Source organism: Triturus cristatus, chromosome 3_1, assembly GCF_964204655.1.
Source record: "Triturus cristatus chromosome 3_1, aTriCri1.1, whole genome shotgun sequence".
In the NCBI taxonomy this organism is placed as follows: domain Eukaryota; kingdom Metazoa; phylum Chordata; class Amphibia; order Caudata; family Salamandridae; genus Triturus; species Triturus cristatus.
In genome coordinates this window covers 886,407,150-886,433,439 of record NC_140583.1, presented here as the reverse complement: position 1 = coordinate 886,433,439, position 26,290 = coordinate 886,407,150, and positions in this window count along the sequence as shown.

Sequence of the window (26,290 nt, the reverse complement as noted above, 5' to 3'; positions counted from 1 at the left end):
AGCAGAAAATCCCCCTCTACTGACAATTCATCTCTCACATTCCAAAAGGTCAGGACTTCTTCAGGTAAGTCCTTGCATTTGCGGGGCTACCCCTTGATGAAAAAATCTTTGTCTTTCTTAAGATCTACACTTCCTCCATATGAAGATCCCATTGGTCTTGTGACACCACTGGTAGAACAATCTCCGGAATCGTTTCGTTGGGGAATGAGCTTTCTCTTTCACCCTCAACAGGGGCCCTGGATAGAAAGTCAGCAACATTGTTCTTAGCCCCTGGAACATGGACCATTTTGAAATTAAAACCTTATAGGCCCAAAACACTCCCTAAATAAAAGTGGAAATGTAATTCAATATTTTCCCTGTAAGATACTAAGCACAACTTAACTAGATCCTATAAGTGATTGTCACTGAAGGTAGTTCATAAATACTACACTCTGATACAAAAAACTCCTTGTACATGCATTGAACTGACATAATCGTGGCAGTCATCTTTCTTTGATTATGATCTGCCTCCAGGAAGTTGTGCAGTAAGAAGACTTGACGAGAAAAAACTTCCTGTGAGGAGACGGAGGATTATGAAAGGCTTCCCGCCGCGCGCTTCCCGCTCTCACCACACAAGTTCTTTCTGAAGTTTAGCCTGTAACCAAGGACTTATATACTTGAAAATACTCCCTCGTGCGACTAGGGTATCCTGGAATGATTGCTTCTGCGGTGCGAGGAATGCGAAGGGCTCCCTTCAGCACGCTTCCTGCGAAGGAGAAACTCCGCTATGCCGCTGCCTCCCGCGGTCAGCTGAGGGAAACGGGAAGACAATAGAAAGGTAGGGACTGTGTAAGCGGAGACACTGGAGCACTGCAGAACGCACAAGGAGTGTGCGGCTCCCTCCGAGTTCGTCTCCCGCCACAGACACAGCGCTGAAACAAAGGAGACGGTCTGATAGGAGTCGCAGAGCAGCACGGATCCAGAAGGAGACGAGCAGCCGGGGGTGCTCCTTCACAGCCACACTGAACCACTGTGAGGGCGCTTCACACGCTGGTGAGTTAACTAAAGTGCAAACTGAAGTGGCTGCACAGGGAATAAACACTCCAGCAGTCTACTAAGCCTTGTACATAGCTTGGTAACACACCGATAACTCAGTCATTAGTACAATGCAGGAATGCAGCAGAAACACGGTGATCACGCTGTCTAGTTCCAACAGAGGAGTGAAACATCTGTCCAGTCAGGCAACCACGGCACGGACAGACTAGGCAGGAATAACTCACCACCCGAGACGACCAAATGAAGGCAGAAGAAAACACCTCTGTAACTTCTTCAAAGCAGGAAAATCAATAATGAAGAAGACCTCAGAGCAACTGGCAAGACGAAAATCAACAGGGGAAGGTGAAGCGCTGTCCCTGTCACAGCATCCCGAAGCTCGTCGCCAAAAATGAAGTAAGGAGACACACAGCAGGTAAGTTGAATCTTCTTTATTTGAAGAGTAGAAAAACCATACACCTTCAGCTTGCCAGTATGGGCGCCACTCTGACAGGGCAAGAGCATCCCAACATTCCAAAGCAAACTCAACCTGAAGATTCCAGGCTGGAACCACAGATGACAAGTATGGAGGGGTGGACCGGGGTGAACCAACTGGGACAGGATATAACAATTTGGTAAGAGATTACCAACGTGGACTATCCCATAACCCAGCAGCTGGCCACTCTCAAGAACACGCTTTCCTGAAACGAGTCATTGACATGCTATGACTCCTCCATTCCACCAGGACACTGCAACCATGTGATCCCAAGCAAGGGGTGAGAAGGTGCATTGCATGGCTTTTTTAAAATCAAGTGTTTAGGTCACTGTTTAGCAAAGATATTGCTCGGAAGAATTGCCAAATTGGAGATATATTGCATGGAGATATCATATGCACGAGCACCTAATTTGCTTAGAAATACTTTGCAGGATGATAAAACAATAGGAAATCAAAGCATTGAAATATTCTAATGGTGTGCTTTTTAAAGATTAGTACAACAGAAGATTAAAAGTTTAACATTGCCATGTCGGTGAATTACTCAGGAGCTGGTTCACAAAAGAATGTGGGAGAAGCCTCTAGTGGTACATTGTGGTCTCTACTACCCAGACATTCCTGGGTGTATTACCCATAATACATGTGGGCAGTGAATATGCTGGACGCGGTTTCATAGTACTGCACCTGGTACAGGGAGTCACTGAGCACGCCATTACATTGGAATGAACTCGCTACGGAGCACAGATGTGTGTTGCTCATACATACCCTTGTGTTCACAAAGAACAAGGTGCAGAAGTCTCTGACACTCCACTCCCCCTTGTGTACCAGTTGCAGCTCCTGGTGTTTGTAGGGCAGGATCTTAAAGCTCTCACAAAGGGGCGTGTGGTACCGAAAAGTACCCAGCATCACAATGGTGCTCATACCCCACTGAAAAGCATTGAGAAGGGGTTCATTACAGGGCCGGCTCTAGGGCGGTGCGATCGGTACCACCGCACCGGGCTCTGACTTGGGGAGGGGGCATCATTTTTGCAAGTATAGTATCATTTTAAAAGCACCTGCTGCTGAGTTCCTGGCCTCCAGCAATGTTGAGGTATCAATTAAAATGTCAAGATAACTCTGGTCATTAATTGTCTTCCTGGAAAGAGACCAGAGGTTTGTCTATTGGTATTTGTCACTCATGCTAGGGTAGCGCAGAGGGTTAAAATGCCTGCTGCCAAGAACGTGTATTGTGCAGATAACAAAGTGCATATAATGTAAATAGGTCAGTGGGTTACTGCTCCTGTAAAAGAGCTCATTTTGTAACTTGTGGTTTATAAGTTAAAATCCCAATATAAAACATTGAGCTGTTAACTGTCATGAAAGAGCTGCATGCAAACTGCAAGGTTTATGTTAGAGCTGTATGCTGTCTTTCGTCATCCTAATCTTGCGAAAAAGGTTCATTTAGGTGGAAAACAATCCTTATTATTAAAGAGAACCCCTTACAATGATGTTACATTTTAAATTCTGAATTTGTGCTTCTCTAGAATAAGGACTCAAACTATATTTCCTACCAGTATCGATGACATGTCACTCCTACACTACACCTTGTAGTCCTGTCTGGTGTAACATTTCCTAGACACTGATTTACACACATATGATTGTCTCTGTCCAATGTGTGTGTGATGTGAAGTGCTTACACTAAATGGTGGTGCTATAAAACTAAATGAATCTGAGAGACAGTGGTTATGGAGACTTGAAGGGCATTGTTAAAGGGTGCTAGTGAGTGAATCCATGGCATAGGTGGTCATTGGGGGGCCGCAAACAGACATTGTCGCACAGGGCGCCACCAGTGTTAAAGCCGGCCCTGGTTCATTGTAAGATGCATTCAGTGTATCCATAGTCTGTAGCAGCGTCAGGCACCCCTAACTTGATTCCCGCTGAATTTGAGGGCAGTCAATGGAGTGGTGTAAAGATGACAATGAAGATGGCTGCTTTGTAATGCCCTCTGCAACGTTTCTGATGTTTTATTTGCAGCATCTCAAACAAGCATTTACAATGCAATAGGTCTCGCAACTGCGAGTTTTAGAGCTATTGGTATTGTAAATGGCAATGCCTTTTGGAAAATTACCAGGTATTGTAATTTATAATAGCAATTTTCCACGAGTACCATAACTACCACTATTATTATTACTATCACCACAGAGTAATAATAGTAATAATTGTAGTGGTGGTTATGGTACTTGTGGGGATTGTAGTGGTAGTGGTGGTGGTATTGGTACTGGTGGTGGTGGTACTAGTGGTGTTAGTGGTGGTGGTTCTGGTGGTCTACGTGGATTTTATTTCATTACTTATGCTACTGCTGGAATATTTTTTAACAAAAACAAACAAACATTATCATTTGAAACGCCAATAGCTCAAACGTTTAGTGATGCCAGCCCTATTGCATTGCAAATGCTTGTTTTATGTTGCAGGAATGAGGTGCATCATCTATTTCCCAAAATACAATCTTCGATTTATTGACACTCGTAACAGTCCTATGGTAGGAGGCAGTTGTTAAGCCAGTGTAAGGATAATAGCTCACACAACTTTGCATTTTGATACCTGAAGTTTTAAATTACAATAAATGTAGTAGACCTCTGGCGGGATACTTGGGTTACCAGTAACTGTGGAAAGAGCAATAACTTTAGAAACTGGTGATTTATTTCGCCATTTCCGTAGTGTGAAGGTTACGTAACTGTTTTATTGCATTCAAATGGGCACAATGGGGCTTATTTACAAGTCCCTTGCACCGCCAGTGCTTCACTTTTTGTGTGGGAAAAAGTGACGCAGCGGCGGCGCAAGGGGCTTGCAAATAAGCCCCAATGTCGTTGCCAGAATGCTTTAAGGATGCCAGTCGATTGCCGCTCACTCTATGCGCACACATATATCCCAGAGAAAATTCTGCTCTTAAGCAGTGTTGCCACCTTTTAGTGTCCAGTGAAGCTTGAATACTTACAACTGAAAAACGATTGTGAAACCAGGAGCAGCTGAATCCGCGAGACACCTGGACCTACAGCCAGAAACATCTGGTATTAGTAAGGAATTTAATACATCATTAAAAAAAAGATCCACCTGGGCCTAAATGTCCTGTGGCAGTGGAAATCCCTCATTCAGGGCACATACGTTGTTGGCAAAAAGTTTAAAGCCAAGGTGTATAAATAACCCTCAGAGTCTCATCAGAATGTAGCCGAGAAGTAGCACAATCAAGACATAAACACAGTTGGAAAAAGTGATCTTAAACATCCAGAACGCACCACAATGCTGCATAAATTCAACTAAATTCATACTAACTGCCAGTAATACGGCATCTAAGTTTATGAAAGGTTGAGAAAAAAGAAAAAAAAGAAAGAAAAGAAAAGAAAAACATCCTAGTGTGACTGTATATAAGGCATCTAGTACTTAATTACAACCAGGGTTCTCTGGTTCTACAGCAGCTCTGCTGACCTGGTTCTCTGGCTCTACAGCTGCTCAGCTTACCTGGTTCTCTGGCTCTAAAGCAGCTCTGCTGACCTGGTTCTCTGGCTCTACATCAGCTCTGCTGACTTGGTTCTCTGGCTCTACAGCAGCTCTGCTGACCTGGTTCTCTGGCTCTACAGCAGCTCTGCTGACTTGGTTCTCTGGCTCTACAGCACCTCTGCTGACCTGGTTCTCTGGCTCTGCAACGGCTCTGCTGACCTGGTTCTCTGGCTCTGCAGCAGCTCTACTGACCTGGTTCTCAGGCTCTACTGCAGCTCTGCTGACCTGGATCTCTGGCTCTACAGCGGCTCTGCTGACCAGGTTCTCTGGCTCTAAAGCAGCTCTGCTGACCTGGTTCTATGGCTCTAGAGTGGCTCTGCTGACCTGGTTCTCTCACTCTACAGCAGCTCTGCTGACTGGGGGGCATATTATCAAGAAACGGTTTTAAAATTATCGCCGCTTTAGCGGCAGAAAACTGCTGCTAAAGCAGCGATAATGGGCTTGATAATATGCCCTTGAGAATTCCCATAGAAGCCCATGTTCTGGTGTCAACATGGGCTTCTATTGGAATTCTCTGCGGCATATTATGAAGCCCATTATCACCGCTTTAGCGGCAGTTTTCTGCCGCTAAAGCAGCGATAATTTTAACGCCATGCTTGATAATATGCCCCCTAGTTCTTAGGCTCTATAGCAGCTCTGCTGACCTGTTTCTCTTGCTAAAAAACAGCTTTGCTGACCTGGTTCTCTGGCTCTACAACAGCTCTGCTTACCTTGTTCTCTGGCTCTAAAGCAGCTCAGCTGACCTGGTTCTCTGGCTCTAGAGCAGCTCTGCTGACCTGGTTCTCTGGCTCTACAACGGCTCTGCTGACCTGGTTCTCTGGCTCTACAGCAGCTCTGCTGACCTTGTTCTCTGGCTGTACAGCAGCTCTGCCGACCTGGTTCTTTGGCTCTACAGCGGCTCTGCTAACCTGGTCATCTGGCTCTACGGTGGCTCTGCTGACCTGGTTCTCTGGCTCTACAGCGACTCTGCTGACCTGGTTCTCTGACTCTACAGCGACTCTGGTGACCTGGTTCTCTGGCTCTAAAGCAGCTCTGCTGACCTGGTTCTCTGACTCTACAGCAGCTCTGCTGACCTGGTTCTCTGGCTCTACAGCGACTCTGCTGGCCTGGTTTTCTGACTCTACAGCGACTCTGCTGACCTGGTTTTCTGGCTCTAAAGCAGCTCTGCTGACCTGGTTCTCTGACTCTACAGCAGCTCTGCTGACCTAGTTCTCTGGCTCTAAGGCAGATCTGTTGACCTGGTTCTCCGGCTCTAAAGAAGGTCTTCTGACCTGGTTCTGTGGCTCTAAAGCAGCTCTGCTGACCTGGGTCTCTGGCTCTACAATGGCTCTGCTGACCAGTTTCTCTGGCTCTGAAGCAGCTTTGCTGACCTAGTTCTCTGGCTGGGCTCTGCCGACCTGGTTCTCTGGTTCTAAAGCAGCTCTGCTGATCTGGTTCTCTGGCTCTACAGCGGCTCTGTTGACCTGGTTCTCTGGCCCTAAAGCAGCTCTGCTGACCTGGTTCTGTGGCTCTAGAGCGGCTCTGCTGAACTGGTTCTCTGGCTCTACAGCAGCTCTGCTGACCTGGTTCTCTGGCTCTACAGCGGCTCTGCTGACCTTGTTCTCTGGCTCTACAGCGGCTCTGCTGACCTGGTTCTCTGGCTCTACAGCGGCTCTGCTGACCATGTTCTCGGGCTGTACAGCAGCACTACTGACCTGGTTCTCTGGCTCTACAGCGGCTTTGCTGACCTGGTTCTCTGGCTCTACAACGGCTATGCTGACCTGTTTCTTTGGCTATACAGCAGCTATGCTGATCTGGTTCTCTGGCTCTACAACGGCTCTGCTGACCTGTTTCTCTGGCTCTAAAGCAGCTTTACTGACCTGGTTCTCTGGCTGTACAACGGCTCTGCTGACCTTGTTCTCTGGCTCTAAAGCACATCTGCTGACCTGGTTCGATGGCTCTACCGTGGCACTGTTGACCTGGTTCTCTGGCTCTAAAGCAGCTCTGCTGACCTGGTTCTATGGCTCTACAACGGCTCTGCTGACCTAGTTCTCTGGCTCCTCAGCAGCTCTGCTGACCTAGTTCTCTGGACCTAGACCAGCTCTGCTGACCTGCTTCTCTAGCTCTACAACGACTCTGCTGACCTGGTTCTCTGGCTCTAAAGCAGCTCTGCTGACCTGGTTCTCTGGCTCTAGAGCGGCTCTGCTTACCTGGTTTTCCGGCTCTACAGCAGCTCTGCTGACCTAGTTCTCTGGCTCTAGATCAGCTCTGCTGACCTGGTTACCTGGCTCTATAACGGATTTGCTGACCTAGTTCTCTGGCTGGGCTCTGCTGACCTGGTTCTCTGGTTCTAAAGCAGCTCTGCTGATCTGGTTCTCTGGCTCTGGAGCGGCTCTGTTGACCTGGTTCTCTGGCCCTAAAGCAGCTCTGCTGACCTGGTTCTGTGGCTCTAGAGCGGCTCTGCTGACCTGGTTCTCTGGCTCTACAGCAGCTCTGCTGACCTGGTTCTCTGGCTCTACAGCGGCTCTGCTGACCTTGTTCTCTGGCTCTACAGCGGCTCTGCTGACCTGGTTCTCTGGCTCGATTTATGAAAAAGGGGTGGTGATGGACAGAGTTTCTGAATGATGCAGAATACTCTTACCAAGTCAAGAGATCATGGTTTTAATCCATCACCGTTTTTTAGCTCACTGCACCATCCCAGCTCAGAGCCCGGCTACATGCAAATTAGTCTGTACCTGTCCCAGTGCATGATGGGAACAGGGCAAACCAAACTACCAAGCCAATTCTTATACTGGGAAGGAAACAGCTCTGCTGGCCTGGTTCTCTGGCTCTACAACGACTTTGCTGCACTCGATCTCTGGCTCTACAGCAGCTCTGCTGACCTGGTTTTCTGGCTCTACAACGGTTTTGCTGACCTGGTTGTCTGGCTCTACAGCAGGTCTGCTGACCTGGTTCTCTGGCTCTACAGCTGCTCTGCTGACCTGGTTCTCTGGCTCTAAAGCAGCTCTGCTGACCTGGTTCTCTGGCTCTACAGGAACTCTGCTGACCTAGTTCTCTGGCTCTAGAGCAGCTCTGCTGACCTGGTTCTCTGGCTCTACAACGGCTTTGCTGACCTAGTTCTCTGGCTATACAGGAACTCTGCTGACCTATTTCTCTGGCTCTAAAGCAGCTTTGCTGACCTGGTTCTCAGGCTCTACAATGGCTCTGCTGACTTAGTTCTCTGGCTCTAAAACTGCTCTGCCGACCTGGTTCTCTGGTCCTAGAGCAGCTCTGCTGACCTGGTTTTCTGGCTCTACAACGGTTTTGCTGACCTGGTTCTCTGGCTCTACAGCAGGTCTGCTGACCTGGTTCTCTGGCTCTACAGCTGCTCCGCTGACCTGGTTCTCTGGCTCTAAAGCAGCTCTGCTGACCTGGTTCTCTGGCTCTAGAGCGGCTCTGCTCACCTGGTTCTCTGGCTCTACAACAGCTTTGCTGACTTGTTTGTCTGGCTATACAGCAGCTCTGCAGACCTGGTTCTCTGGCTCTACAGCTGCTCTGCTGACCTAGTCTTGTGGCTCTAGAGTAGCTCTTCTGACCTGTTTCTCTGGCTAAAAAGCAGGTTTGCTGACCTGGTTCTCTGGCTCTACAGCGGCTCTGCTGACCTGGTTCTCTGGCTCTAAAGCAGCTCTGGTGACCTGGTTTTCTGGCTCTACAGCGGCTCTGTTGACCTGGTTCACTGGCTCTACAACGGCTATGCTGACCTGTTTCTTTGGCTATACAGCAGCTATGCTGATCTGGTTCTCTGGCTCTACAACGGCTCTGCTGACCTGTTTCTCTGGCTCTAAAGCAGCTTTACTGACCTGGTTCTCTGGCTGTACAACGGCTCTGCTGATCTTGTTCTCTGGCTCTAAAGCAGCTCTGCTGACCTGGATCGATGGCTCTACCGTGGCACTGTTGACCTGGTTCTCTGGCTCTAAAGCAGCTCTGCTGACCTGGTTCTATGGCTCTAGAGCGGCTGTGCTGACCTACTTCTCTGGCTCCTCAGCAGCTCTGCTGACCTAGTTCTCTGGAACTAGAACAGCTCTGCTGACCTGCTTCTCTAGCTCTACAACGACTCTGCTGACCTGGTTCTATGGCTCTAAAGCAGCTCTGCTGACCTGGTTCTCTGGCTTTAGAGCAGCTCTGCTGACCTGGTTCTCTGGCTCTACAATGGCTCTGCTGACCTGGTTCTCAGTCTCTAGAGCAGCTCTGCTGACCTGGTTATCTGGCTGTACAGCAGCTCTGCTGACTTGGTTCTCTGGTTCTACAGTGGCTCTGCTGACCTTGTTCTCTGGCTCTACAGCAGCTCTGATGACCTGGTTCTCTGGCTCTACAGTGACTCAGCTGACCTTGTTCTCTGGCTCTAAAGCAGCTCTGCTGACCTGGTTCTCTGGTTCTACAGCAGCTCTGCTTACCTGATTCTGTGGCTCTAAAGCAGCTCTGCTGACCTGGTTCTCTGGCTGTACAGCAGCTCTGCTGACCTGGTTCTCTGGCTCTACAGCAGCTCTGCTGACCTGGTTCTCTGGCTCTACAACGGCTCTGCTGACCTGGTTCTCTGGCTCTACAATGTTTCTGCTGACCTGGTTCTCTGGCTCTACAGCAGCTCTGATGACCTGGTTCTCTGGCTCTACAGCGACTCAGCTGACCTTGTTCTCTGGCTCTAAAGCAGCTCTGCTGACCTGGTTCTCTGGTTCTACAGCAGCTCTGCTTACCTGGTTCTGTGGCTCTAAAGCAGCTCTGCTGACCTGGTTCTCTGGCTGTACAGCAGCTCTGCTGACCTGGTTCTCTGGCTCTACAGCAGCTCTGCTGACCTGGTTCTCTGGCTCTACAACGGCTGTGCTGACCTACTTCTCTGGCTCCTCAGCAGCTCTGCTGACCTAGTTCTCTGGAACTAGAACAGCTCTGCTGACCTGCTTCTCTAGCTCTACAACGACTCTGCTGACCTGGTTCTATGGCTCTAAAGCAGCTCTGCTGACCTGGTTCTCTGGCTTTAGAGCAGCTCTGCTGACCTGGTTCTCTGGCTCTACAATGGCTCTGCTGACCTGGTTCTCAGTCTCTAGAGCAGCTCTGCTGACCTGGTTATCTGGCTGTACAGCAGCTCTGCTGACTTGGTTCTCTGGCTCTACAGTGGCTCTGCTGACCTTGTTCTCTGGCTCTACAGCAGCTCTGATGACCTGGTTCTCTGGCTCTACAGCGACTCAGCTGACCTTGTTCTCTGGCTCTAAAGCAGCTCTGCTGACCTGGTTCTCTGGTTCTACAGCAGCTCTGCTGAGCAGGGTCTCTGGCTCTACAGCAGCTCTGCTTACCTGGTTCTGTGGCTCTAAAGCAGCTCTGCTGACCTGGTTCTCTGGCTGTACAGCAGCTCTGCTGACCTGGTTCTCTGGCTCTACAGCAGCTCTGCTGACCTGGTTCTCTGGCTCTACAACGGCTCTGCTGACCTGGTTCTCTGGCTCTACAATGTTTCTGCTGACCTGGTTCTCAATCTCTAGAGCAGCTCTGCTGACCTGCTTCCCTGGCTCCAAAGCATCTCTGCTGACCTGGTTCTCTGGCTCTACAGCAGCTCTGCTGACCTGGTTCTCTGGCTCTAAAACAGCTCTGCTGACCTGGTTCTCTGGCTCTAGAGCGGCTCTGCTTACCTGGTTCTCCGGCTCTACAGCAGCTCTGCTGGCCTAGTTCTCTGGCTCTAGATCAGCTCTGCTGACCTGATTCCCTGGCTCTATAACGGATTTGCTGACCTGTTTCTTTGGTTATACAGCAGCTCTGCTGATCTGTTTCTCTGGCTCTACAACGGCTCTGCTAACCTGTTTCTCTGGCTCTAAAGCAGCTTTGCTGACCTGGTTCTCTGGCTGTACAACGGCTCTGATGACCTTGTTCTCCGGCTCTAAAGCAGCTCTGCTGACCTGGTTCAATGGCTCTACCGTGGCATTGTTGACCTGGTTCTCTGGCTCTAAAGCAGCTCTGCTGACCTGGTTCTCTGGCTCTAGAGCGGCTCTGTTGACCTGGTTCTCTGGCTCTAGAGCGGCTCTGTTGACCTAGTTCTCTGGCTCCTCAGCAGCTCAGCTGACCTAGTTCTCTGGAACTAGAGCAGCTCTGCTGACCTGGTTCTCTGGCTCTACAATGGCTCTGCTGACCTGGTTCTCTGTCTCTATAGCAGCTCTACTGACCTGGTTCTTTGGCTCTACAGCAGCTCTGCTGACCTGGGTCTCTGGCTCTACAGCAGCTCTGCTTACCTGGTTCTGTGGCTCTAAAGCAGCTCTGCTGACCTGGTTCTCTGGCTGTACAGCAGCTCTGCTAACCTGGTTCTCCGGCTTTACAGCAGCTCTGCTGACCTTGTTCTCTGGCTCTAAAGCAGCTCTGTTGACCCCGTTCTCTGACTCTACAGCAGCTCTGCTGACATGGTTCTCTGCCTCTATAGCAGCTCTACTGACCTGGTTCTCTGGCTCTACAGCAGCTCTGCTGGCCTGGGTCTCTGGCTCTACAGCAGCTCTGCTTACCTGGTTCTGTGGCTCTAAAGCAGCTCTGCTAACCTGGTTCTCTGGCTGTACAGCAGCTCTGCGGACCTGGTTCTCTGGCTCTACAGTAGCTCTGCTGACCTGGTTCTCTGGCTCTACAACGGCTCTGCTGACCTGGTTCTCTGGCTCTACAACGGCTTTGCTGACCTGGTTCTCAATTTCTAGAGCAGCTCTGCTTACCTGGTTCTCTGGCTCCAAAGCAGCTCTGCTGACCTGGTTCTCTTCCTCTACAACAGCTGTGCTGACCTGGTTCTCTGGCTCTAAAACAGCTCTGCTGACCTGGTTCTCTGGCTCTAGAGGGGCTCTGCTGACGTGGTTCTCTGGCTCTACAAAGGCTTTGCTGTCCTGGTTCTCTGGCTCTACAGCAGCTTTGCTGACCTGGTTCTCTGGCTCGACAACGGTTTTGCTGACTTGTTTCTCTGGCTCTACAGCGGCTCTACTGACCTGGTTCTCTGGCTCTAAAGCAGCTCTGCTGACCTGGTTCTCTGGCTCTACAGGAGCTCTGCTGACCTAGTTCTCTGGCTCTAGAGCAGCTCTGCTGACCTGGTTCTCTGGCTCTACAACGGCTTTGCTGACCTAGTTCTCTGGCTATACAGCAGCTCTGCTGGCCTGTTTCTCTGGCTCTAAAGCAGCTTTGCTGACTGGGTTCTCAGGCTCTACAATGGCTCTGCTGACTTAGTTCTCTGGCTCTAAAACAGCTCTGCCGACCGGGTTCTCTGGTCCTAGAGCGGCTTTGCTGACCTGTTTTTTTGGCTCTACAGCAGCTCTGCTGACCTAGTTCTTTGGCTCTACAACGGTTTTGCTGACCTGGTTCTCTGGCTCTACAACGACTTTGCTGCACTGGTTCTCTGGCTCTACAGCAGCTCTGCTGACCTGGTTTTCTGGCTCTACAACGGTTTTGCTGACCTGGTTCTCTGCCTCTACAGCAGGTCTGCTGACCTGGTTCTCTGGCTCTACAGCGGCTCTGCTGACCTGGTTCTCTGGCTCTAAAGCAGCTCTGCTGACCTGGTTCTCTGGCTCTAGAGCGGCTCTGCTCACCTGGTTCTCTGGCTTTACAACAGCTTTGCTGACCTGTTTGTCTGGCTATACAGCAGCTCTGCTGACCTGGTTCTCTGGCTCTACAGCTGCTCTGCTGACCTATTCTTTTGGCTCTAGAGTAGCTCTGCTGACCTGTTTCTCTGGCTAAAAAGCAGGTTTGCTGACCTGGTTCTCTGGCTCTACAGCGGCTCTGCTGACCTGGTTCTCTGGCTCTAAAGCAACTCTGGTGACCTGGTTTTCTGGCTCTACAGCGGCTCTGTTGACCTGGTTCTCTGGCTCTTAAGCGGCTCTGCTGACGTGGTTCCCTGGCTCTACAGCAGCTCTGCTGACCTAGTTCCCTGGCTCTAGAGAAGCTCTGCTGACCTGGTTCTCTAGCTCTACAACGTCTCTGCTGACCTGGTCCTCAGGCTCTAAAGCAGCTCTGGTGACCTGGTTTTCTGGCTCTACAGCAGCTCTGCTGACCTGGTTCTCTTGCTCTAAAGCAGCTCTGCTGACCTGGTTCTCTGGCTCTACAGCCACTCTGCTGACCTGGTTCTCTGGCTCTAAAGCGGCTCTGCTGACCTGATTTTCTGCTGGCTCTAGAGCGGCTCTGCTGATTTGGTTCTTCAGCTCTAGAGAGGCTCTGCTGACCTGGTTCTTTGGCTCTAGAGCAGCTCTGCTGACCTGGTTCTTTGGCTCTACAACAGCTTTGCTGACCTGGTTCTCTGGCTCTACAACAGTTCTGCTGACCTGGTTCTCTGGCTCTAAATCAGCTCTGCTGACCTTGTTCTCTGGCTCTAAAGCAGCTCTGCTGACCTGGTTCTCTGGCTCTACAGCGGCTCTGTTGACCTGGTTCTCTGGCTCTAATGCAGCTCTGATGACCTGGTTCTCTGGCTCTAGAGTGGCTCTGCTGACCTGGTTCTCTGGCTCTACAGCAAGTCTGCTGACCTAGTTCCCTGGCTCTAGAGCAGCTCTGCTGACCTGGTTCTCTAGCTCTACAGCGTCTCTGCTGACCTGGATTTCTGGCTCTAAAGCAGCTCTGCTGACCTGGTTCTCTCCCTCTAAAGCAGCTCTGCTGACCTGGTTTCTCCGGCTCTTCAGCAGCTCTGCTGACCTGGTTCTCTAGAGCAGCTCTGCTGACCTGGTTCTTAGGCTCTAGATCAGCTCTGCTGACCTGGTTCTCTGGCTTTGAAGCAGCTCTGCTGATCTGGTTCTCTGGCTCTAGAGCAGCTCTGCTAGCCTGGTTCCCTGGCTCTACAATGGCTCTGCTGACCTGGTTGCGACAGATATAGGGTCGATTCTGAAGAAAAGTCACCCATGAGTAAATTTCCAACATTTTGAAATTGGCAGAGGGTTGTAGGAGTACTGCCGGGAAACCATGATAACAATCACACTTTTGTGAGGCCAGTTGTGGAATTCTTTGTGAATCTCTCATGCGTATATGGGTATTTTTGAAAACAAATATAGGTAACGTACATTTACGCATGCGCAAATCCCTCTCAATTACAGAAACCCATTCACCTGCACCGCAAACAATTTTGGGTGAGTCGGTTCTCCGTTTCCACCCTCCTTAAAGACGTACTCCTGCTCGGACAATATTTCATTTTGGACCGTGTCACAGGAGAGAACTGATTGCAATAACTCCCACAAACATGCAAGCTTGGCGGAGAGAAACTTCCAGTCCGAGAGCATTCTGCGCTGGCACAGCGAGAAGGAGACAGGGAGGGACTGGCAATGTGCACACGTTCACATCTCCTGTCCGCATGCGTGCACATCTCTTGTCCCCCTTCGGCCACGAAACCCACAACAATAGTTCTCGCCAAGGCATGTAGCGCATGCGCTGCGTCGCTAGTCGAGACCTAAAAAGAAATAATGACGAGTCCATTACTCAACAAGATAATGGAGTGGCAAGGCTGGAAGACCGAGGCACTGAATATCCTTGACTTGTATAAAATCTCCAGGAGGAGTGTGCAGTGTTCAAAGGGTTTTCTCAAGCTCAGCACACTCAGCTTGGTCTCCTCCCCCCAGCCTCAGGGATACGAGCAGTCTACTCGACTCAGTTCAGAAGAGGTAGGAGGTCCCAGCCTACAGCCTCAATTGTCAAAGGTCCAACACGGTCATGAAGTTTAATTACTGTATCATAAATGGGCTAGCTTTTGGTGAAGAAGCAAGATTTATCAAAAACTGAGGGCTGTTTAGAGGGTTCATTTATGGGGCTTTTCTACAAATTTACTATTTAGAAATTGGAGTTTCTTATGGGTAAAGTTGTTTTGTCAGGGTGCGAAATACAGAGCCAGTTTAAATACTGTGCAATATAAATATTTGCACACATTATTTCTCCATGAGATACTGAGTGGTAGTTATTTGATCAACATAATTCTAATTAACTTAGAGTCTCCTGGTTTGTATTTAAAGCCAGACTTCTCTATAAGTTAAAGTAACAGTACATTGCAACGTCTTTGTTTGGTTGTTATAAGGATTTTTCAAATATAATAAATATGTTCACACCAGGATGTTGAAACTCCTCTTTAATTTTTCGTCTCTGATAAATCCTTTCCTGGTCTGGAGAACCTAACCTCATTTCAACTAAATATGGAAGACTGGCTTTTCCTTAAGCAATACTCTTCCTATTCTAAATCATCAAGAGCCTCCACTGTATCTGAAACACCATGGGGTATATTTACAAAAATTTCCTACAACGCAGGACAGCAAGAAAAGTTGCTGTGCTGCATTGCGTGAAAGGGAGAGAGCAGAAATGGGCCATATCTACTAACATATGGTGCACCTCTACCCCCTTCTTGCACTGGTGCACTGTGTTCTACCTATCACCAATGCAGGCACCCATGCGCCATGATGCAAGGGCAACTGCATTTTGAGCAGTATTGTTTTTGTGCAGGAATGAGAAGCTTCCTGCACAAAAACAATCCCTTGAGGCATTTTAATTTTTCTATGTGTGCTGCAGAATGTCATAAAATGTCATAACATATTGGTAAATATGGCCCTATGTGTAGTATATTCATCCACAAATAAAATACCCTAAAAAGATCCACCATCTCATGTTACATTGTCTCCCCTCTAAATATGGGAGTCATTTTGGAGGAAATCAAGTCATTGAAGCCTATTATGAAAGAAAAAATACCACACTCAAAACAAAATTAATTACAATTGATTTGCTATGGATGGAAATAGTGCTAGAATTTGAATAGAGGGCGAGAAATGTGCAGCATGCTGCCTTAGAGAATAGAAAAGTGGACTTTGACGTTTGAACGCTTAAAAACAGGTGGAGGAGTGATGTAACAGTAATCACAGAAACAATTTGAATATTGAAAGTCTGCCAGAAGGTCTGAAGGAAATGATCTTGTATCTTTCTTTAAAAAAATCCTACATAAAGATTCAAATTTGTTGAATTCTGCTAGTCTTTGCTTTCAAAATGCTGATCATTTAGGTCAAAGGCCATGATCGGTTGGAGTTTCTTCTAATACCAGAGGTGTTACTATTTTGTATTTAGAATGGACTGACCTCATGAAAGCCATTTCAGTAGTAAAAAAAAAGAAGCAGATACCCTGGTCAGGTAATGAACTCTTCTTAACTCAAGATGCAGAACAATTAACAGAAAATAGAAGGAAAGAGTTCTCAGATACAAGGCTTTCTCTAGAAGAAATAAATGCTGATATGGTCTTACACATCCCTGCTTCTTTAAGGTGACATAAAGTAAAAACTATTACCTGTGAAGATACAGCTAAACCAAGGGAATGTATCTGTGTTTATAGAGAAGGGTAGAGGGATACATCAGGATTTTGCTCTCCTTGATTTAAAAATTATTTTGGTGATTTAAATATTATCTTCACTGGTAAATGTCTTCACCTTGTGGCTTCAGTTTTCTTTAAATTCTTACTTGGTATGACATTCAGTCAGGTTGAGTTAACCTTGCACTGTTTACTTTTTTCCCTAATGTTTCCCTTCAGTTATGGTGTTTCAGCCTGTATTATATGTTTCATAACAGTTTTTTATGTGCACTCACATTCTTATTTAATTTTATTAATATTTTTGTTCTGTGTAGGTAACATGTTTTACACTATTATAACTCTTTTAACAATTCAGGAAAGTTTCATGCAATGTTTGTGATTTTAAGACTCCTGCAAGAGGGAAACTTATCACTCTTTATCTAAATGTAACCCCATTTTAAACGTATTATATGATTCTCATTTGTCAGGACCAAATGATTTTAAACTTGAGAGAATTGGGTACGGACGATTTTTTACATCACATATATAAAGTAGAAATGGTGTCATTATTCAATGTAATAATAAAATGTCTGCTTATGCCAATGAAGTTATACTGTATATTTCAAACATGGACAGATTAATCCCCACTTTGTTTTTAATGAGGTTAATTGTTTACTATGTTACCAGGTGACCAGCAGAATGGAGATAAATCGTAAATATTACCGCTACACACATTTTATTTTTAAAAGCTATGTTTGATCACTATGGCCTAGCATGGAATAATTTTAAAATCAAATACTTAGGCATATGTTTTTTTCAAAATGTCTTAAAGATATTGTCAATTATAATTTAGATGACACAATGAAATCCATTATATTGATCTTAATGGTGTTACTTAGACTCATTCAAGATGACGCTACTCCCCAAAAAGAGATATGATTCTTTAAAAATTTAAATAAGAAAATTAAAATCAGAAGGAGCAATACATTTTTTCAATTAAGTTGTTTATCCCAAGGCTTTCATTTATCTTAGCTGTCCAGTGTACTGTCACTATGGAAAGGCAATCCATCAAGTCCTCTTCTTTTAAATTACTCATTAGAATAATGCAACCATCTAGATACATCAACTGTCTAAATATTATAAAATCCTCTTATACCTTACCATAATTTTTAAGTGAATTTGAAAGAAACAACATTTTACAATCTCTTGTATAGTATAATAACAAAATTGGGAAACATTGGGTTAAAGAATAGATTGAACCTTTGGCATCGGTTCTGCTGTCAGTAAACCTGTACTTGGTGATCCTTGAGTCCCATGAGTGCTAGGTCACAGAGACGGCTGTTCAGCCTAAGCGAGAACAAGACTTCCGCTACTTATTTTCTGTGGTGAAAAAATTGCCCCCTGCATGCAGGGGAAAATCTCCATGAAGATCAGGGCATTTTGCTGTTAAGGGAACTGCCTTGGCTGTGGCATCCTTCCCACTGCAGGCCAGTGCTTAATTTGATCCGGTGGTTTCCAGTGCTTGACACTGGCAATGAATTGTAAATGCCAGGACTTGACACTGTCTGCCAAATGGTGGAACTATCTGACTAATTTAAAAATGAGCACAACAGCAATTGTTTATTAATTAAATATAAAATAAAAATGACTACTGACTGCCACTGATGCCATTCTTTTAGCATTGGGGTCCTGGAATAAGCTGAATTATCACACTTGTAGGAGTGTGATGTTTAGTAATTGTGTTGGTACTGCCACTGGCAGCGCTGGGAGGGGCAATGTATGGTGCCTCCGATAAGGGCCCTGGCACTTATTTTATTTACAAATTAAGCACTGCATCAGTCAGGTGGGGAGCTCTACATATGGGGTGGCTCTCGACCATGTTGGCCTTCATCTCATTTCCCCCAGCAGAATGGCAGGCCTTTCACAGACCTAAATAAAACTATATGCCTTTCTTGTTCCAGCATCTATTATCTCCAGGTAACTAGCATCTTAACTTCGGCTTCAATCTTCGTGGCTAGCACTAATGAATAGAAAATAGTTAAAGGCTTGGTGTATTTTCTGCACCAACGACCTGCCTGATAAAGTGCAGAATCTGAAAAAGAATTCCTTCAGAGCCACCAAACTACTGCTGACTACTTCTTGTGTGGCGGGGGTTACATTGCCAAACCCAGTAATTACTGGGGGAGGTAAACTTCATACAACTTATAACTCTGATCCCGCACAAGCAGTGGTTTGCACAGCAGTGGGCATTATCTGGATCACTAGTTATCAGGACAATAGTGGAAATCTCTTTTAAATCCCTCCAGATGCACTGGGTGCATTCACCCCACTATTCAATCAATGTAAACAATGACAGAAACTCTGACACAGGTCATGAGACTCCCATCCACATAGAATGGTTGAAGCACTCGTGGATGAACATCTCCATGATGACCCCATGGCTACAAAATGAATTATATGCCATAAGATCCTTCCCTAAGTCTTCTAATTAGTATGCCTATTCAGCCCCAAATGTGGTATTTCAGCAAGGAAACAATGGCAGAAAAAAGTACCACTTCTAACCTGAATCCTCAAATGCTGTCCTAATCAAGACTCTCACTCAGTCACTTGAACCCTTTAATGCATCAGTTTAAATGTCCATCATGCTCTTACAATTCCAGAGCCTATAAGGACTATGTTTTTTTCTTTTTTATTTGTTATGCGAAGTACAATGTTTACCAGAATTCACAGTCACAAATTATCATAGAAAATAAGTGTCAAGACAAGCGTGGGGGATGTGACTGGATAAGAAGGCCAAAAAGAAGTACAGACATAAAGAGAAAAAAAAAAGGAAGTCAACTATGGCGATTGGTGGTCAAGACCACTGAAGGCCCGACAAGAGTCACCTCAATGGATTGAACATTTGCCTGAGCCTAGTATGTCACTTGTTATGGTCGATCATCAAACTCTCTGGAAGGCGAGCATTGATGAATTCTTGACACCAGAGCATAGGATTGGGAGCCTGAGTCAATAACCAATGGCGGGCCAAGATCAATTGAGTCAATACAACAGCAAATAAATAAATTACACCCAAATGACTAGGAATATGAGGTGAGTGATCTTAACCAATTAGTTTAGGGTTCCACCTCAGCCTCCTAAAAAATCCCCAAAACTATCTGCCGATAGTAAAAGATGGCAGGGCAAGTGGCAAAAATATGAACAGAATCCCCCCAATCTCCTGCACATTAAAAACACTTAGAATCCTGCTTGAAATTCATAATAAATGAATATAGTAAGGGGTGTATAATAAAATTCATTAACCCCTTGTATGCCCATGATGAGCTGGACTCGTCATGGAGCACAGTCGCGCTGTGCCCATGACGAGTCCAGCTCGTCATGAGGCATACCCTAGGGAATCCCTCTGGTGCGGGCACCAGAGGGATTCCCTTTCTGCAAGAACAGCCTCGGGAGCTGGGAAAAAGCTTCCCCAGCACCCGAGCCCCCCCCCCCCCCTTTCACTGTAATGACGATCGCCGCGCACGTCGCGCCGACGTCATTACAGTGAAAGTGAAACTGAAATGAGCCAAGAGGCTCATTTCAGGTTTCACTTTGTACGTGCTCAGGGGGCTTCTCAGCCCCCTGAGCACGTAGAAAGACGGGAGAGGTATTGTTGGAAAGGGAGGCAATCCCCAAGCAGGGATCCACCCACTAGACACCAGGGAGGGGGGAGCAGCCCCTTGGGCAAGGGCCTTTGCTCCCCCCTGTTTATTTTTGGGAAATGTAGTCTTTTAGCCCCCAATCTGCCCCCCCCGGGGGGCAAAAAGCCCACTAGACACCAGGGAATTGTAAAAACAAATAGGGGTGGGGGCTGCCCAAAACGGGCAGGCCCATACCCCACCCCACCCCCCAATTACTACAGTCTTTCTGCCCCCCCAGGGGGCAGATGGGGCATTGGCCCCCACTCTCCCCCCCCCACAAAAATATCAGTCTTTCTGCCCCCCAGGAGACAGATGGGAGCTGTAGCCCCCACTCTGGCCCCCCTGGGGGCGCAGAATGCCCACTAGAAACCATGTTTTTTTTTGTTTTATTAGTGTAGGGGTAGGGGCTCCCCAAAATGGGCATGACAATACCCCACCCCACCCCCAGAGAAATTCCAGTCTTTCTGCCCCCCCAGGAGGGCAGATGGTGGCAGTGGCCCCTGATCTGCCCCCTGGGGGGGCAGAAAGCCCGGTAGGCACCAGCGAGTATGCAGGCTTTTTTTATGCGTGGGGGTGGGGGCTGCCCAAAATGGTGATACCAATGCCCCCACCCCCACAAAAAATAGCCACAGTCTTTCTGTCCCTTTAGGGGCATATTAGGATGAAACCCCCTTCCCCGATTCCCCCCAGGGCAGCAGAAAGCCCACTGGGCTCCGATTTTTTGTTAGCAATGTGCATACCTGTGGATTTTGGGCCCTAGCGCAGTTGGCACGTAGGCAAACCTAGCAAAACTGTACATTCTTTAAAACTAGACACCGAGGGGAATCCTGGATGGGGTGACTTCACAGGCTCTCACCAGGTTCTGTTACCCAGAATCCATTGCAAACCTAAAAATGTGTTCAAAATAACACACTTTCCTCACATTTCTTTGTCGGAAAGTTCTAGAATCTGCGTGGGTCCACAAAATTCCACCCACCCTGCATTCCCCAAAGTCTTCAGAGAAAAATGGTACCTCACTTGCGTGGGTAGGCATAGTGCCCGCGTCAGGCAAGGGCCCAAAACCTATTGAGGAGACTTCACAATTTCCTATCACAAAACAACCTGGTTTTGCAAAGGGGTTCTATCAGTTTTTGGCCCCGGGCTTGGCGGCCACCTAGGGAAATCTACCAAACCCACACATTTCTGAAAACTAGACACCCGGGGGATTCCAGGGAGGTATGGCTTGCGTGGATCCCCCAACGTTTCCTTACCCAGAATGCCCTGCAAACCTCAAATTTAGCTGAAAAAATCACCTTTTTCACACATTTTTGTGTGGGAAAGTTGTGGCATCACCGGGCTGACACAAATTTCCTACCACACAGCGTTCCCCCGCGTCTCCCGATAAAAACGGTGCCTCACTCGTGTGGGAGGCCCAAGTACCCGCGACAGGCAAGGCCCCAAAACGTATTGAGGCGACATGAAAATTGCCTACCTCAAAACGACCTGGTTTTGCAAGGTGGGTCACCTGGGTTTTTGGCCCGGTGCTCAGCGGCCACCTAGGGGAACCTACCAAACCCACACATTTCTGAAAACTAGACACCCGGGGGATTTCAGGGAGGTATAGCTTGTGTGGATCCCCCAACGTTTCCTTACCCAGAATGCCCTGCAAACCTCAAATTTAGCTGAAAAAATCACCTTTTTCACACATTTTTGTGTGGGCAAGTTGAGGCATCACCGGGCTGACACAAATTTCCTACCACCCAGCGTTCCCCTGGATCTCCCTATAAAAACGGTGCCTCACTCGTGTGGGATGCCCAAGTACCCGCGACAGGCAAGGCCCCAAAACGTATTGAGGCGACATGAAAATTGCCTACCTCAAAACGACCTGGTTTTGCAAGGGGGGTCACCTGGGTTTTTGGCCCGGTGCTCAGCGGCCACCTAGGGGAACCTACCAAACCCACACATTTCTGAAAACTAGAGACCCGGGGGATTCCAGGGAGGTATGGCTTGCGTGGATCTCCCAACGTTTCCTTACCCAGAATGCCCTGCAAACCTCAAATTTAGCTGAAAACATCACCTTTTTCACACATTTTTGTGTGGGAAAGTTGAGGCATCACCGGGCTGACACAAATTTCCTACCACCCAGCGTTCCCCCGGGTCTCCCGATAAAAACAGTGCCTCACTCGTGTGGGAGGCCCAAGTACCCGCGACAGGCAAGGCCCCAAAACGTATTGAGGCGACATGAAAATTGCCTACCTCAAAACAACCTGGTTTTGCAAGGGGGGTCACCTGGGTTTTTGGCCCGGTGCTCAGCGGCCACCTAGGGGAACCTACCAAACCCACACATTTCTGAAAACTAGACACCCGGGGGATTCCAGGGAGGTATGACTTGCGTGGATCCCCCAACGTTACCTTACCCAGAATGCCCTGCAAACCTCAAATTTAGCTGAAAACATCACCTTTTTCACACATTTTTGTGTGAGAAAGTTGAGGCATCACTGGGCTGACACAAATTTCCTACCACCCAGCGTTCCCCCGGGTCTCCCGATAAAAACGGTGCCTCACTCGTGTGGGAGGCCCAAGTACCCGCGACAGGCAAGGCCCCAAAACGTATTGAGGCGACATGAAAATTGCCTACCTCAAAACGACCTGGTTTTGCAAAGGGGGTCACCTGGGTTTTTGGCCCGGTGCTCAGCGGCAACCTAGGGGAACCTACCAAACCCACACATTTCTGAAAACTAGACACCCGGGGGATTCCAGGGAGGTATGGCTTGCGTGGATCCCCCAACGTCTCCTTACCCAGAATGCCCTGCAAACCTCAAATTTAGCTGAAAACATCACCTTTTTCACGCTTTTTTGTGTGAGAAAGTTGAGGCATCACCGGGCTGACACAAATTTCCTACCACCCAGCGTTCCCCCGGGTCTCCCGATAAAAACGGTGCCTCACTCGTGTGGGAGGCCCAAGTACCCGCGACAGACAAGGGCCCAAAACGTATTGAGGCGACATGAAAATTGCCTACCTCAAAACGACCTGGTTTTACAAGGGGGGTCACCTGGGTTTTTGGCCCGCTGCTCAGCGGCCACCTAGGGGAATGTTAGAAGGTGACCCCGGAGGAGTCAGGGAGGTTACCTGAACACTCTGAGACCTACCCTCGGGGTATCGTAGCCGGGCACTGGCGGGAGACTCCTCAGGGGGAAGAGTCTCGTATCTAGGATCGCACACACGGCACCACACGACAAAGAGACACCACACGGTAGGTTCTTGGGAACAGATCTTTATCTATTCAGCTACGTCGGATCTTTATGATCCCCAAGGTAGATATGTACAAAATAGAGCACGGGCTCAGAGAGTCTCGGTAGGGAAGGGGGTAGCGGGACAGTCTTTGGAGGATCCGGATAGATGCCGGGGCGTACCCAACGCACAGTTCACAATCCTCGAGCCGGGGTGATACGCTGTGGTCCAGCTGGACCAGAGGAGTCTTTAGGAGCCGCGAGTCACTCAGCGGGGCTCAAGCACAAGTTCGGAGGTCTTACGATCTTCAGGGGAGCCGCAAGTCACTCAGCAGGGCTCAAGCACAAGTTCGGAGGTCTTACGATCTTCAGGGGAGCCGCGAGTCACTCAGTAGGGCTCAAGCACAAGTTCGGAGGTCTTACGATCTTCAGGGGAGCCGCGAGTCACTCAGCAGGGCTCAAGCACAAGTTCGGAGGTCTTACGATCTTCAGGGGAGCCGCGAGTCACTCAGCACGGCTCAGAGGTTCCAAGGTTGCAAGGGAGCCGCGACCACGTCAGCAGGGCTCTCGTCGTTCCAGAGTCGAATCTGCCAGATAGCCCCAGAGCACCCCTTGTTATAGGTCAGCTCCTCTTTGATGTCCGGGGTCCGTGTGGGCAGGGGTCTTAGCGCCTGGGGGCCGCTCGTTGGAGTTTCCTGCCCTGTTGTCCTTTGATCCTTTCAGGGCCGGGTCGGGAGGAGTCCCAGACACCCAGCAGGCGTGGAGCCAGCCCTCAGGGAGGCCAGAGGGCCGATCGAAACCCATCTCCCGAGGGTAGGCCAGAGGTGTGATGGAAACTGCTCCTCCCTCTCTCACTCTATGGGAGCGCGATGTTCCCCAGCCGGGGTGGCGCCTCTATGCCTGGGTTGTGCTGGGGCCGGGCGGCCATCGTAGGTGCATGAAGTGGGCACGCGGGCCCGGTGGTGCTGGGAAGATGGAGGGCACAGACAGGGAAGTCCGGGTCGGGTGTTTGTGGGTCCTGGTGGACAGGACCAGCTAGGCCGTGTACTGAGGGACTGAATGAGGTGTACGAGTCAGGGGGTGTGGCCAGGGGTCAGGGATGGCCATGCCACAAGGCTGGGTCTAACACGCATCCCCCCCAGCTGAAAGCCGGAGAGAACTACCCATCTTCTTGGGGGTTCTCTTCGCTGAGGCGGAAGAACCGGGAGAGGCCATCAGCGTTGGCGTGGTCAGTACCAGGGTGGTGCTCTACGGTGAAATCCATCCCCTGGAGGGAGATTGACCACCGCAATAGTTTGGGGTTTTCCCCCCGCATCTGCATGAGCCATCGCAGGGGGCGATGGTCGGTTTGGACTTTGAAATGGGTGCCGAACAGATAGGGTCGTAGTTTCTTGAGGGCCCAGACTACGGCGAACGCCTCGCGTTCAATGGTGCTCCACTTCTGTTCTCTGGGTAACAGCCTTCGGCTGAGGAAGGCTACGGGCTGGTCTAGGCCTTGATCATTCACCTGTGACAGGACTGCCCCAATGCCATGCTCGGAGGCATCAGTTTGTACCACAAACTCCTTGGAGTAGTCGGGGGCCTGGAGCACGGGGGCAGTACACATGGCCGCTTTCAGGGCATCGAACGCCTCCTGGCAGGCAGAGGTCCACTGCACCTTCTTGAGCTGTTTCTTGGACGTGAGTTCCGTCAGGGGACCGACAAGGCTGCCGTACCCCCGGATGAATCTTCGGTAGTAGCCGGTGAGGCCCAAAAAGGCTCGGACCTCCGTTTGGGTAGTGGGTGGTTCCCAGGCTAGGATGGCGTCAATCTTAGGCTGCAGAGGGGCGACCTGCCCGCTTCCGACCTGGTGCCCTAGGTAGACCACCGAACCTTGCCCAATCTGACATTTGCTGGCTTTTACTGTGAGACTTGCCTGGCGCAGGGCCGTTAGCACCCTCCGGAGGTGCTGGAGGTGCTCACTCCATTCGGAACTGAAAACCGCGATATCGTCGAGATATGCGACGCTGAACTTTTCCAGCCCGGCCCGGACTCTATTTACCAGTCGCTGGAAGGTGGCCGGGGCATTTTTCATCCCGAAGGGCATCACGCGGAAGCGATAGTGCCCATCCGGGGTGGAGAAGGCGGACCGCTCCTTGGCTCCTTCTGTAAGCGCAATTTGCCAGTACCCGCAGGTTAGATCGAATGTGCTGAGGAAATGAGCCGACCCGAGGAGGTCAATGAGCTCGTCTGCTCGGGGAATGGGGTGAGCATCGGCTCGGGTGACTTCATTGAGTCCCCGGTAGTCCACACAGAATCGGAGTTCTGGGGCGACACCGGGGGCTGCTGCTTTCGGGACCAGTACCACGGGGCTGGCCCAGGGGCTGTCTGAGGGTTCGATCACCCCCAAGGTCAAGACCTCGGCCTGGATGCAGGACCGGACTCGATCAGGTACTCGGTAGGCTCGTTGCTTCACCGGCGGGCTGTCTCCGGTGTCCACGTCATGGACACACCAGTCGGTGACATTGGGGACGGAAGAGAATAAGTCAGGGAATTGCCCTAAGAGCTGGCGGCAGTCTTCGCGTTGCTGGGAAGTGAGGGATGGAGAGAGGTTCACTCCTTCCACGGAGCCATCCTTCTCCTCGGTACACAGGAGGTCAGGGAGGGGATCTGACTCCTCCTCGGCCCCGTCATCGGTGGCCAGCAGCAGACTCAGCTCCGTCCGCACGAAGTGGGGCTTGAGGCGGTTCACGTGAAGGACCCGAAGGGGGTCCCGAGGGGACTGGACGTCCACCAAGTACGTGACCTGGCTCTTCCGCTCAACGACTTTGAAGGGCCCGGTCCATTTATCCTGGAGGGCGCAAGGTTTCACGGCGGCCCTGACCCATACCTGCTGGCCCGGCTGGAACTCGACCAGAGTGGCATTCTGGTCGTACCAGCGTATCATTTCTTCTTGGCTCGCCTCCAGGTTGGCCTCGGCCATTTCTCGAAACTTCCTAGTCTGGTTTCGGAGGGTCAGGACGTATCGGAACACATCTCGGGGGGGGCCTCGGGGTGCCGCCTCCCACCCTTCTTTGACCAAGCTGAGGGGCCCTCGGACGGGGTGCCCGTAGAGTAACTCAAAGGGGCTGAACC